The sequence below is a fragment of the Rana temporaria genome, chromosome 7 (genome assembly GCF_905171775.1).
Source record: "Rana temporaria chromosome 7, aRanTem1.1, whole genome shotgun sequence".
In the NCBI taxonomy this organism is placed as follows: domain Eukaryota; kingdom Metazoa; phylum Chordata; class Amphibia; order Anura; family Ranidae; genus Rana; species Rana temporaria.
In genome coordinates, this window is record NC_053495.1 from 90645315 (window position 1) to 90656457 (window position 11143).

Consider the following 11143-nt stretch of genomic DNA (forward strand, 5'->3'; position numbering starts at 1 on the left):
CATATATGAGACATTGTACCTTTTGCCTTGTGACATCTCCAGCATGTCTCATCATTTTCACAATTAATTTTATGTATATCTACTGGGCATCTGTATTCTAAACCAAGGGAGTCTATCGGAGGGATTTTGCCTTCAGCCAGGGTCTGGACCACTCTTGTATCCTCGTTTCTATTCCATTTTAGAAAGATCAGGGCATTCATTGCTAGTGGAAACTCATGTAGCCAGATTCAGAAAGACTTACGCGTAACTATGCGCCATACCCACAGAGCGAAATACGCCTGAAAATAGGCTTCCTCCGACCGGCGTAACTTTCCTACGCTGGCGTGTCGTGGGCCGCATATTTACGCTGGACGCACCTGGCGCTCCCATTGATTTCCTATTCAAATATGCAAATGAGGGAGATACGGCGATTCACGCATGTACAGGCGCCCGACGCAGGCTACGCGCAAGTTGTACGTCCGGCCTAAAGTTATTCCATCAAAAAGCTGATTTATCTTTGCACCAGACGGGCACAGGTCAGCTGAAGAGCAGCTACAGCAGCACCGTTACGGACGAGCTGAGCAACCCCACTTGCAGGACAACACATCTGTGTGCCAACATGCCAGGGGCAGCCGTGGTCCTAGCACTACTAATGGGTCCACCGACTCGTAGGAGGGCACAGGAGAGGATATACCGCACGTGCATGAACGTCTTTGGCATAGATGATTCGGAGGTGTATCGCATCTTCAGATTCAGTACTGATGCCATCCTGGAATTAGCCACAACCCTGCATGATGACATCACCAGCAAAACACATCGCGCACATGCAGTGCAGCCACTGGTCAAGGTACTGGCAACACTGCATTTCCTTGCAAGTGGATCTTTTCAGCGTACAAGTGGAGTCGTGTCTGGGATGTCACAATCCACCATGAGCAGATGTGTGCACCAGTTTGTCCCCGCAATCCTCAGACGCATGTCCCACCACTTCATCAGACCCACCCATGAGCATCTGCGGCTGAAGGCAATGCAGGATTTCTACATGATTGCAGGATTCCCACGCACCGTGGGGGCCATTGATTGCACACATGTGGCACTACGGCCCCCCCGTGCCACAGAGCACTTATACTGCAATTGGAAGCAGTGGCATTCCATCAACGTACAGGTGATAGCCGATGCCCAATGCCTCATATGGCACGTCCGTGCCAAACACCCCGGGTCCAGCCACGACAGCTTCATATACCGTCAAAGCAACATCCCAACAGATTTTAAACAGAACGTGTACGGGGACAGCTGGCTGGTTGGTGAGTGACATGGGTGTCACTCACCAACCCTCTGCCTCCCCTCCTCCTGGATGGCAGCCGTGTTGGCCTGGACGGCCCCAGTAAGGGTCTGCACCTCTGCCACTAGGTTCGCTGTGGTGGCCTGCAGCTCCCCAACGCAGGTGACCACTGCTGCGCTATTAGCATTGCCATCCTGCACTGCGTCCAAAATCTGGCCCGTGTTTTCAGCCACCCGGTGCAGGTGCCCGGCTAGTTCCCCCATATGCCGGGTCTGCCGGGCCTGGTCCATGGCCATTTGTTCCTGCAAACATTGAGGAACACCCCTAGTCTTCTGGGTCGCCTTCCTGGGGGCAGAAGACGCTTGGGAGCGGCTGTAGGGTGAGCCCCTTGAGGGGGTTCCCCTCCTGGGGGCTGAGACAGAGGGGCTTCCCCTGATGGGGGGGTGTGAGAGGGCCCAGGCACAACAGTGGACTCCTCTATAATGAGGCAAAGCTGGCCAAGGTCCACCGTCTCCTCCACCACCTCCTCGAGAGGAGAGGTGTGGGCACTCCCCTCCACCGCTGGATCTAGGGGGTCTGGCTGAGGCTGTTCCGGGGAAGATGACGTGGGACAACCACCGGCAGCAGATGGGCCCGCTCCCTCCTGCACATCTGTGGATGACACAAAGCAGTCACATGTTGGTGGACCCACACACTTGTCACATGTTCCCTTCCACCCCCTCACATGCTACACACCAGATAGGGGATAAAAAACACTTACCTGTCCTCGAGGCCTCATCATGGGAATCAAAGCCCTCAATGCCCTCCAACTGCTCCCTCTGCAGACACTGGGCGACCACCTCCTCCTCCGGGGTCAAGGTTACATCACCCGTGCCACTCTGGTGCTTCCGAATGGCGGCCAGCTTCTCCCAAACACGAAGCCTCAGATCATTGATCTTTTTATTTATGTCGCATGGCCAAGGGCATTGACCTCTGTCACAATGGTCTCCAGGATGACCTGTTTCCTGGTGCGGCTGGTATCCCAACTCTGGGCACCATGGAGGAAGGTGTCATATCTCGCCATGGCAGTGATGAGGACTGCCTTCTCCTGGGGTGAAAAAATTCCTCTTCCTCTTCTGTACTCTAGTAGCCATCACACAGCAAAATTACCTTGCTCAGGGGGGGGGGGGGGGAGCAGGATGTAATTTTGCGCCGGACAGGTGCATGTCTAGGCGTATATATGTGCTTGGTGTAAGCCGGTGGGCCGGCGTATACCAGGAAGTTGGGCTGGCGTAGTTGTGAGCATGCGCACAAGGAAGCGCCCATACGTCGACATCACTGCACATGCTCAGTGGATTATACGCCAGGCGTAAGCCACTGCTCCACGCTCAGGCCATCATTTGCATAAGGTCACACCCACTTACACTTACGCCGGCTTACACCTTCAAATTTACGTTACTCTGAGAGCAAGTGCTTTGTGAATCGTGTAGTTACCTCTCTGACTTAGGCCAGCGTAGCGCATAAGTGTTGTGTTACGCCGGCACAAAGATGCACCCATCTACCTGAATCTGGCTAATGGTTTCCAAACAGAGGTGTCATTGGCCCAATCTGTGTGGATCATTTCTAATTTTTTAACATTGTGTCCCATGCCTTTAATGTGGAGGATACCAACATCTGCTTTTCTCTCATGGAGGGACGTAGATTATGATTTATCCAGGTTAGTGATTTAAGTCTTATTCCAGTGTCATCCTTCTATAATTTCACCCATTGTTTGGTACTTGCACTGTGAAACCAATCTACTATTCTTCCCATGAATACTGACCGTAGATATAGTGAGAAGTCTGGAAGTGCTAGACCTCCATTTTTTTGGCCCTGGTCAGTATATCTGTTCTGATCCAAGGTATTTTGTGTGCCCATATAAATGTCCCTATCGCTCTCCGGAGTTGATGTATTAAGTTAGATGAAAAATATATTGGAATTGTTTGAAATATATATAAAAGTTTCGGAAGTATATTCCTTTTTATAATGTTAATCCTTCCAATCCAGGAAAAAAAAACGTTCTATTTTATTTTTGGAGCATCTTAACCTCCTTGGCGGTAATCCCGAGCGTGACTCGGGGTGGATTTCTTCTGCTATTATCGGTAACCCCAAGTCACGCTCAGGGTAGCTGTGCAGAGCCTGCAGCGGGGTTCCCTTACCTTCTCCTGGCGATCCAGCGATGATCTGCCATTGCTGTGATCGCCAGCGAGATCCCCGCCGCGCCGTCCGTCCGTCTGACTTCCTGGTTCCGTTCCCTGCAGCAGCAATGGTGCATGGGAGCGGAACTGGGAGGGAAATTCAAACATAAAACACAACACAACACATAAAAGGAGGTGATACAATGTAATCTGAGAGGATTACATTGTATCACCTTGCAATCTGACACAGTGCCCTTACAGTGCCCCTTGCCATTGTCATTTGTGCCCATAATTTTTTTTGAAAATGGCATCAAAAAAGCACTTTTCTACAAAGGCGCTTTTGGATCAGTTGAGCGACAGCAGCAGCGACACGGAGTTGCTCGCAGAACAGAGCGATTGTGAGTTGTGGGGAGATTTGTCATCTGACTCTGACACTGATCCAGAAAGTGATAACGGCGATGATCCTGCACCTGACCTCAGCGATGTGCGCACTTGGTGCCCTATAGACAGCGATATCGACCAGGTAGCGCCCCCGAGATTCCGATTCACTGGATCACCTGGGATGAAGGTAGATGTTGAGAGTGACAACCCTCTGGCGTACCTGCAATTATTTCTCACTGAGGAGGTAATTTTAAAAATTGTCACAGAGACCAACCGCTACCCAGAGCAGCAATCCGCTATGCTGCATGCCAGGTTTTCCAGAACCAGAAAATGGGAACCGGAGACTAAAGAGGACATCTGGCAGTTTCTGGGACTCATCATTCTTCAGGGGGTGGTGGGAAAACCGCTCCAGAAATGGTACTGGATCACAAATTACTGGTTACTGGCAACTCCATTTTTTGGCACTGTGATGTCCGAATACCGTTTTTCGCTCATCATGAAGTATTTACACTTCACTAACAATGAAAAGTTTGATGAGGCCACGCATCCTGCGCCCACACTAAAAAAAATCTGTGAGGTATGCCAAATGATCGTGACCAATTTCCAGCAGGCCTACGTGCCAGAAAGGGATGTCAGTGTGGATGAAAGTCTGATGGCCTACAAGGGACGCCTAAGCTGGATACAGTTTATTGCATCCAAAAGAGCGCGGTTTGCCATCAAATTCTACATGCTCTGTGCAGGGCCGGACTGGGAATGAAAACCAGCCCTGGAAATAATTTCATACCAGCCCCATAACATTATAATACCAGCCCCACAGCATAACGTCAGAGAGAGAGAGGGGGGTGCAACAATATGAGAGAGAGAGAGAGAGAGAGAGAGAGAGAGAGAGAGAGAGAGAGAGAGAGAGAGATGCAGTGCTCTGCAGGCCAAAACAACTATAAATGCACATTTATTTTTACCTGCTTTAAAAAAATAAAAATAAATCCATGAGAGAGCAAGAGAGGGACCGGGGTGCAATGGTGAGAGAGAGGGGTGCCATGGTGAGAGAGAGAGGGGGTGCAACCGTGAGAGAGAGAGGGTGCGCAACAGTGAGAGAGAGGGTGCGCAACGGTGAGAGAGAGAGGGTGCGCAACGGTGAGAGAGAGAGGGTGCGCAACGGTGAGAGAGAGAGGGTGCACAACGGTGAGAGAGAGAGGGTGCGCAACGGTGAGAGAGAGAGGGTGCGCAACGGTGAGAGAGAGAGGGTGCGCAACGGTGAGAGAGAGAGGGTGCGCAACGGTGAGAGAGAGAGAGAGGGTGCGCAACTGTGAGAGAGAGAGGGTGCGCAACTGTGAGAGAGAGAGGTTGCGCAACGGTGAGAGCGAGAGGGTGCGCAACGGTGAGAGCGAGAGGGTGCAACGGTGAGAGAGAGCGGGTGCAACGGTGAGAGAGAGAGGGTGCAACGGTGAGAGAGAGAGGGTGCAACGGTGAGTAGGAGGGTGCACCAGTGAGAGAGAGAGGGTGCACCAGTGAGAGAGAGAGGGTGCAACGGTGAGGGGGAGAGCAACGGTGAGAGAGAGTGCAACGGTGAGAGAGAGAGAGAGAGAGACAGTGCAACGGTCAGAGAGAGAGAGAGAGTGCAACGGTCAGAGAGAGAGAGTGCAATGGTGAGAGAGAGAGAGTGCAACGGTGAGAGAGAGTGCAACGGTGAGAGAGAGAGAGTGCAACGGTGAGAGAGAGAGAGTGCAAGGGTGAGAGAGAGAGAGGAGTGCAAGGGTGAGAGAGAGTGCAAGGGTGAGAGAGAGAGTGCAACGGAGAGAGAGAGGGTGTGCAACGGCGAGAGAGGGTGCAACAGTGAGGGGGAGGGTGCAACGGTGAGGGGGAGAGGGTGCAACGGTGAGAGAGAGGGTGCAACGGTGAGAGAGAGGGTGCAACGGTGAGAGAGAGGGTGCAACGGTGAGAGAGAGAGGGTGCAACGGTGAGAGAGAGAGGGTGCAACGGTGAGAGAGAGAGGGTGCAACGGTGAGAGATGGTGCAACGGTGAGTGGGAGGGTGCAACGGTGAGGGAGAGAGAGTGCAACGGTGAGAGAGAGAGAGAGAGTGCAACGGTGAGAGAGAGAGCAACGGTGAGAGAGTGCAAGGGTGAGAGAGGAGTGCAAGGGTGAGAGAGAGAGTGCAAGGGTGAGAGAGAGAGTGCAAGGGTGAGAGAGAGAGTGCAAGGGTGAGAGAGAGGGTGTGCAACGGCGAGAGAGGGTGCAACAGTGAGGGGGAGGGTGCAACGGTGAGGGTGAGGGTGCAACGGTGAGGGGGAGGGTGCAACGGTGAGGGTGCAACGGTGAGAGAGAGAGGGTGCAACGGTGAGAGAGGGGGTAGCAAAGGTGACAGAGAGAGGGTGCAATGGTGAGAGAGAGAGAGGGTGCAACGGTGAGAGAGAGAGGGTGCACCAGTGAGAGAGAGAGGGTGCACCAGTGAGAGAGAGGGTGCGCAACGGTGAGAGAGAGAGGGTGCGCAACGGTGAGAGAGAGAGGGTGCGCAACGGTGAGAGAGAGAGGGTGCGCAACGGTGAGAGAGGGTGCGCAACTGTGAGAGAGAGAGAGGGTGCGCAACTGTGAGAGAGAGGGTGCGCAACGGTGAGAGAGAGGGGTTGCGCAACGGTGAGAGAGGGTGCAATGGTGAGAGAGAGGGTGCAATGGTGAGTAGGAGGGTGCACCAGTGAGAGAGAGAGAGGGTGCACCAGTGAGAGAGAGAGAGGGTGCACCAGTGAGAGAGAGAGAGGGTGCACCAGTGAGAGAGAGAGGGTGCAACGGTGAGGGGGAGAGCAACGGTGAGAGAGAGAGACAGTGCAACGGTCAGAGAGAGAGAGAGAGAGTGCAACGGTCAGAGAGAGAGAGAGTGCAACGGTGAGAGAGAGAGAGTGCAACGGTGAGAGAGAGAGAGAGTGCAACGGTGAGAGAGAGAGAGTGCAAGGGTGAGAGAGAGAGGAGTGCAAGGGTGAGAGAGAGTGCAAGGGTGAGAGAGAGAGTGCAACGGAGAGAGAGAGGGTGTGCAACGGCGAGAGAGGGTGCAACAGTGAGGGGGAGGGTGCAACGCCTGGTGAAAGAGAGATCGTTATAAAATTACAATATGCAGGGCAAGCAAAGGTAGGTGACACTAAGGCCCCTTTCAGACTGGGGCGGGAGCCGCGGTGGCGGTATAACGCCGCTAAAAGTAGCGGCGCTATACCGCTGGGATTGCCGTGGAAATCAGCCGCTAGCGGTGCGGTATTAACCCCCGCTAGCGGCCGATAAAGGGTTAATACCGCCCGCAATGCGCCTATATAGAGGCGCATTGCGGGCGGTTTTGCCGCGGTTTCCCATTGTTTTCAATGGGAAGGAGCGGTGAAGGAGCGGTATACACGCCGCTCCTCTCACCGCTCCAAAGATGCTGCTGACAGGAGATTTTTTTGTCTCCCACCAGCGCATCGCCTCAGTGTGAAAGCCCTTCGGCTTTCACATTGAGGTAGCTGGGCAGGAGTTTTTCAGGCGGGATAGCAGCGCTATTTTTAGCGCTGTACCGCCTGAAAAACTCCTCAATGTGAAAGGGGCCTCACAGAGAGAGGAAGGGGGGGCGGGGGGGCGATGCACCGTGCAATTGTTAATTATACTGTGATTGCAATATGTGTTCATCTGACCTGAGTTCCTGTGCTCCAACTCCGAGGGTGGCAGACGCCATTCACTCCTCCTGTGACCTCCCTGCAGACATTGTGGGCGGTGCTGGCGCCGCACAGGCAGATGGAACTTGGAAGGGGGAAATAGAGCATAGAGCAGAAGAACCACTGCGTTCTGACGTTCTCCTGCTCGGCTCCTCCCCTCAAGGTTGACCCCGCTGAGAAGGAAAGTGTGACGGCGATCATGGCGACCGGAACCCGCCGGCCCGCCGCTTCTTTTACTAACATTACACGGCAATCCCTCACTGCATAATTTATGCAGTGCGATGGCGGCCGCAGCTGTGGCGATGGCGGCCGTGGCTGCGGCCTGCCGCTGTTTTGTATTAGGCTTACTGGAGACAATTCAGCCCCAGGGCACTGAAATGCAGGCGGCCTACCGGGAATTTTCCCGGGATCCTGGTAGGCCAGTCCGGCCCTGGCTCTGTGCAGTGCCGGCCCAAGACATTGTGCTGCCTGGTACCAAGAATGAAATGCTGACCCCCACCCCAAAAAAAAAAATCACGCCCACCAAAATGCCCCCACATCCATTATTTTATATCATGATAACTAAAGTGGACCTGTCATGGGTCCGAGTGTCATATTGGTGCTATGACTCCACATGATATCCTCCACACCGCCTCCACTGCAAATCACAGTCCCCTCATCTCAGACCCTCATCATAGACTGGCCCCCCATCACAGACTGGTCCCCCCATCAAAAACTGAGCAGCCGGAGGCGTGGCTTGGACATGGCCGAGTGAGGCAGCAGACTCCTGGAGCTCCTCACACACCGCAGCTCTATCAGCCTGATCCGGCGAATCCACGGCTCTAATCCGGCCACGAACGGCATGAACCAGGGCCGCAGAGCCTCCTCCAGGACCAGGGCGAGTGCACAACCCGGGACCGGCTCCATTACAGCCAGGGGCGTAACTAGAAATCTCAGGGCCCCATAGCAAAATGCTGTATGGGGCCCCCCCCTCCAAAAAAATGAACTAATGCCATTGAACAACACATCTGGGGTAAAAACTGCACATACACTGACCTACCCGACTAATACACTGACCTTCCTGATCCCTACACTGACCTAATTGATTGCTGCATTGAAATACCTGACACTAACCTGATCCCTACACTGACCTACCTGATCACTACATTGACCTACCTGATCACTACACTGACCTACCTGATCACTACACTGACCTACCCGATTCCTACTCCCCCATTGGGGGAGCATGTCACATCTTCAGCTCTGAGGGGCCAATGCTGGGACCTGTAGTCCTTCATTAGGAGGATGAGGTCAGTGGCAGACTGGCAGTGCTGGGGGCATGGGTTAAGTGGCAGTGCTTAGGAAGGGATGGGATCACTAACTCCCACTTGCTGTCACTAAGGATGAGCTCCAGCGTGTTTGCATGGTGCAGAGCCCGCCAGGAAGTCTGCACAGCACTGCGCTAATCACAGCCAGGGAGACATTGTCCCGATGCTCGGCTGCAGAGATCGGGTAATATCTCCCTGGCTGTGATTAGCGCAGTGCCGTGCAGACTTCCTGGCGGGCTCCGCACGTGTAGCATGCGAACACGCTGGAGCTCATGCTTAGCTGTCACCTGTTAGTCAGTGTCCACTTGGCAGGGGAGAGGGGCTTGGTGATGGTGAGAGAGAAGGGGGGTAGGAGAGAGAGAGAGAGAAGGGGTGGGAGAGAATGAGAGAGAGAGAAGGGGTGAGAGAGAGAAGGGGTGAGTTGGTAGAGAGAGGGGGTGGATGGGAGAGAAAGTGGGGAGTGAGAGGGGGTGGATGGGAGAGAGAGGGGGTGGATGGGAGAGAGAGGGGCTGGATGAGAGAGAGAGGGCTGGATGAGAGAGAGAGGGCTGGATGAGAGAGAGAGGGCTGGATGAGAGAGAGAGGGCTGGATGAGAGAGGGGCTGGATGGGAGAGAGGGGGGCTGGATGGGAGAGAGGGGGGCTGGATGGGAGAGAGGGGGGCTGAATGAGAGAGAGAGGGGCTGAATGAGAGAGAGAGAGGGGCTGGATGAGAGAGAGAGAGAGAGGGGCTTGATGAGAGAGAGAGAGAGAGAGAGAGAGGGGCTGGATGAGAGAGAGAGAGAGAGCGAGAGGGGCTGGATGAGAGAGAGAGAGGGGCTGGATGAGAGAGAGAGGGGCTGGATGGGAGAGAGAGGGGCTGGATGGGAGAGAGAGGGGCTGGATGGGAGAGAGAGGGGCTAGATGAGAGAGAGAGGGGCTAGATGAGAGAGAGAGAGGGGCTAGATGAGAGAGAGAGGCTGGATGAGAGAGAGAGAGAGAGAGAGGGGGGCTTGATGAGAGAGAGAGAGAGAGAGAGAGGGGCTGGATGAGAGAGAGAGAGAGAGAGAGAGAGAGAGAGGGGCTGGATGAGAGAGAGAGAGGGGCTGGATGAGAGAGAGAGAGGGGCTGGATGAGAGAGAGAGGGGCTGGATGAGAGAGAGAGGGGCTGGATGGGAGAGAGAGGGGCTGGATGGGAGAGAGAGGGGCTAGATGAGAGAGAGAGAGGGGTTAGATGAGAGAGAGAGAGAGAGGGGCTAGATGAGAGAGAGAGGGGCTGGATGGGAGAGAGAGGGGCTGGATGAGAGAGAGAGGGGCTGGATGAGAGAGAGAGAGAGGGGCTGGATGAGAGAGAGAGAGAGGGGCTGGATGGGAGAGAGAGGGGCTGGATGAGAGAGAGAGGGGCTGGATGGGAGAGAGAGGGGCTGGATGAGAGAGAGAGGGGGGCTGGATGAGAGAGAGAGAGGGGCTGGATGAGAGAGAGAGAGGGGCTGGATGAGAGAGAGAGAGGGGCTGGATGAGAGAGAGAGAGGGGCTGGATGAGAGAGAGAGAGGGGCTGGATGAGAGAGAGAGAGAGGGGCTGGATGGGAGAGAGGGGGGCTGGATGAGAGAGAGTGGGGCTGGATGAGAGAGAGAGGGGCTGGATGGGAGAGAGAGGGGCTGGATGGGAGAGAGAGGGGCTGGATGGGAGAGAGAGGGGCTGGATGAGAGAGAGAGGGGCTGGATGGGAGAGAGAGGGGCTGGATGGGAGGGAGAGGGGCTGGATGAGAGAGAGAGGGGCTGGATGGGAGAGAGAGGGGCTGGATGGGAGGGAGAGGGGCTGGATGAGAGAGAGAGGGGCTGGATGGGAGAGAGAGGGGCTGGATGGGAGAGAGAGGGGCTGGATGGGAGAGAGAGAGGGGCTGGATGGGAGAGAGAGGGGCTGGATGAGAGAGAGAGGGGCTGGATGAGAGAGAGAGGGGCTGGATGGGAGAGAGAGGGGCTGGATGAGAGAGAGAGGGGCTGGATGAGAGAGAGAGAGGGGCTGGATGGGAGAGAGAGGGGCTGGATGAGAGAGAGAGGGGCTGGATGGGAGAGAGAGGGGCTGGATGAGAGAGAGGGGCTGGATGGGAGAGAGAGGGGCTGGATGGGAGAGAGAGGGGCTGGATGAGAGAGAGAGGGGCTGGATGGGAGAGAGAGGGGCTGGATGGGAGAGAGAGGGGCTGGATGGGAGAGAGAGGGGCTGGATGGGAGAGAGAGGGGCTGGAAGGGAGAGAGAGGGGCTGGATGGGAGAGAGAGGGGCTGGATGAGAGAGAGAGGGGCTGGATGGGAGAGAGAGGGGCTGGATGAGAGAGAGAGGGGCTGGATGGGAGAGAGAGGGGCTGGATGAGAGAGAGAGGGGCTGGATGGGAG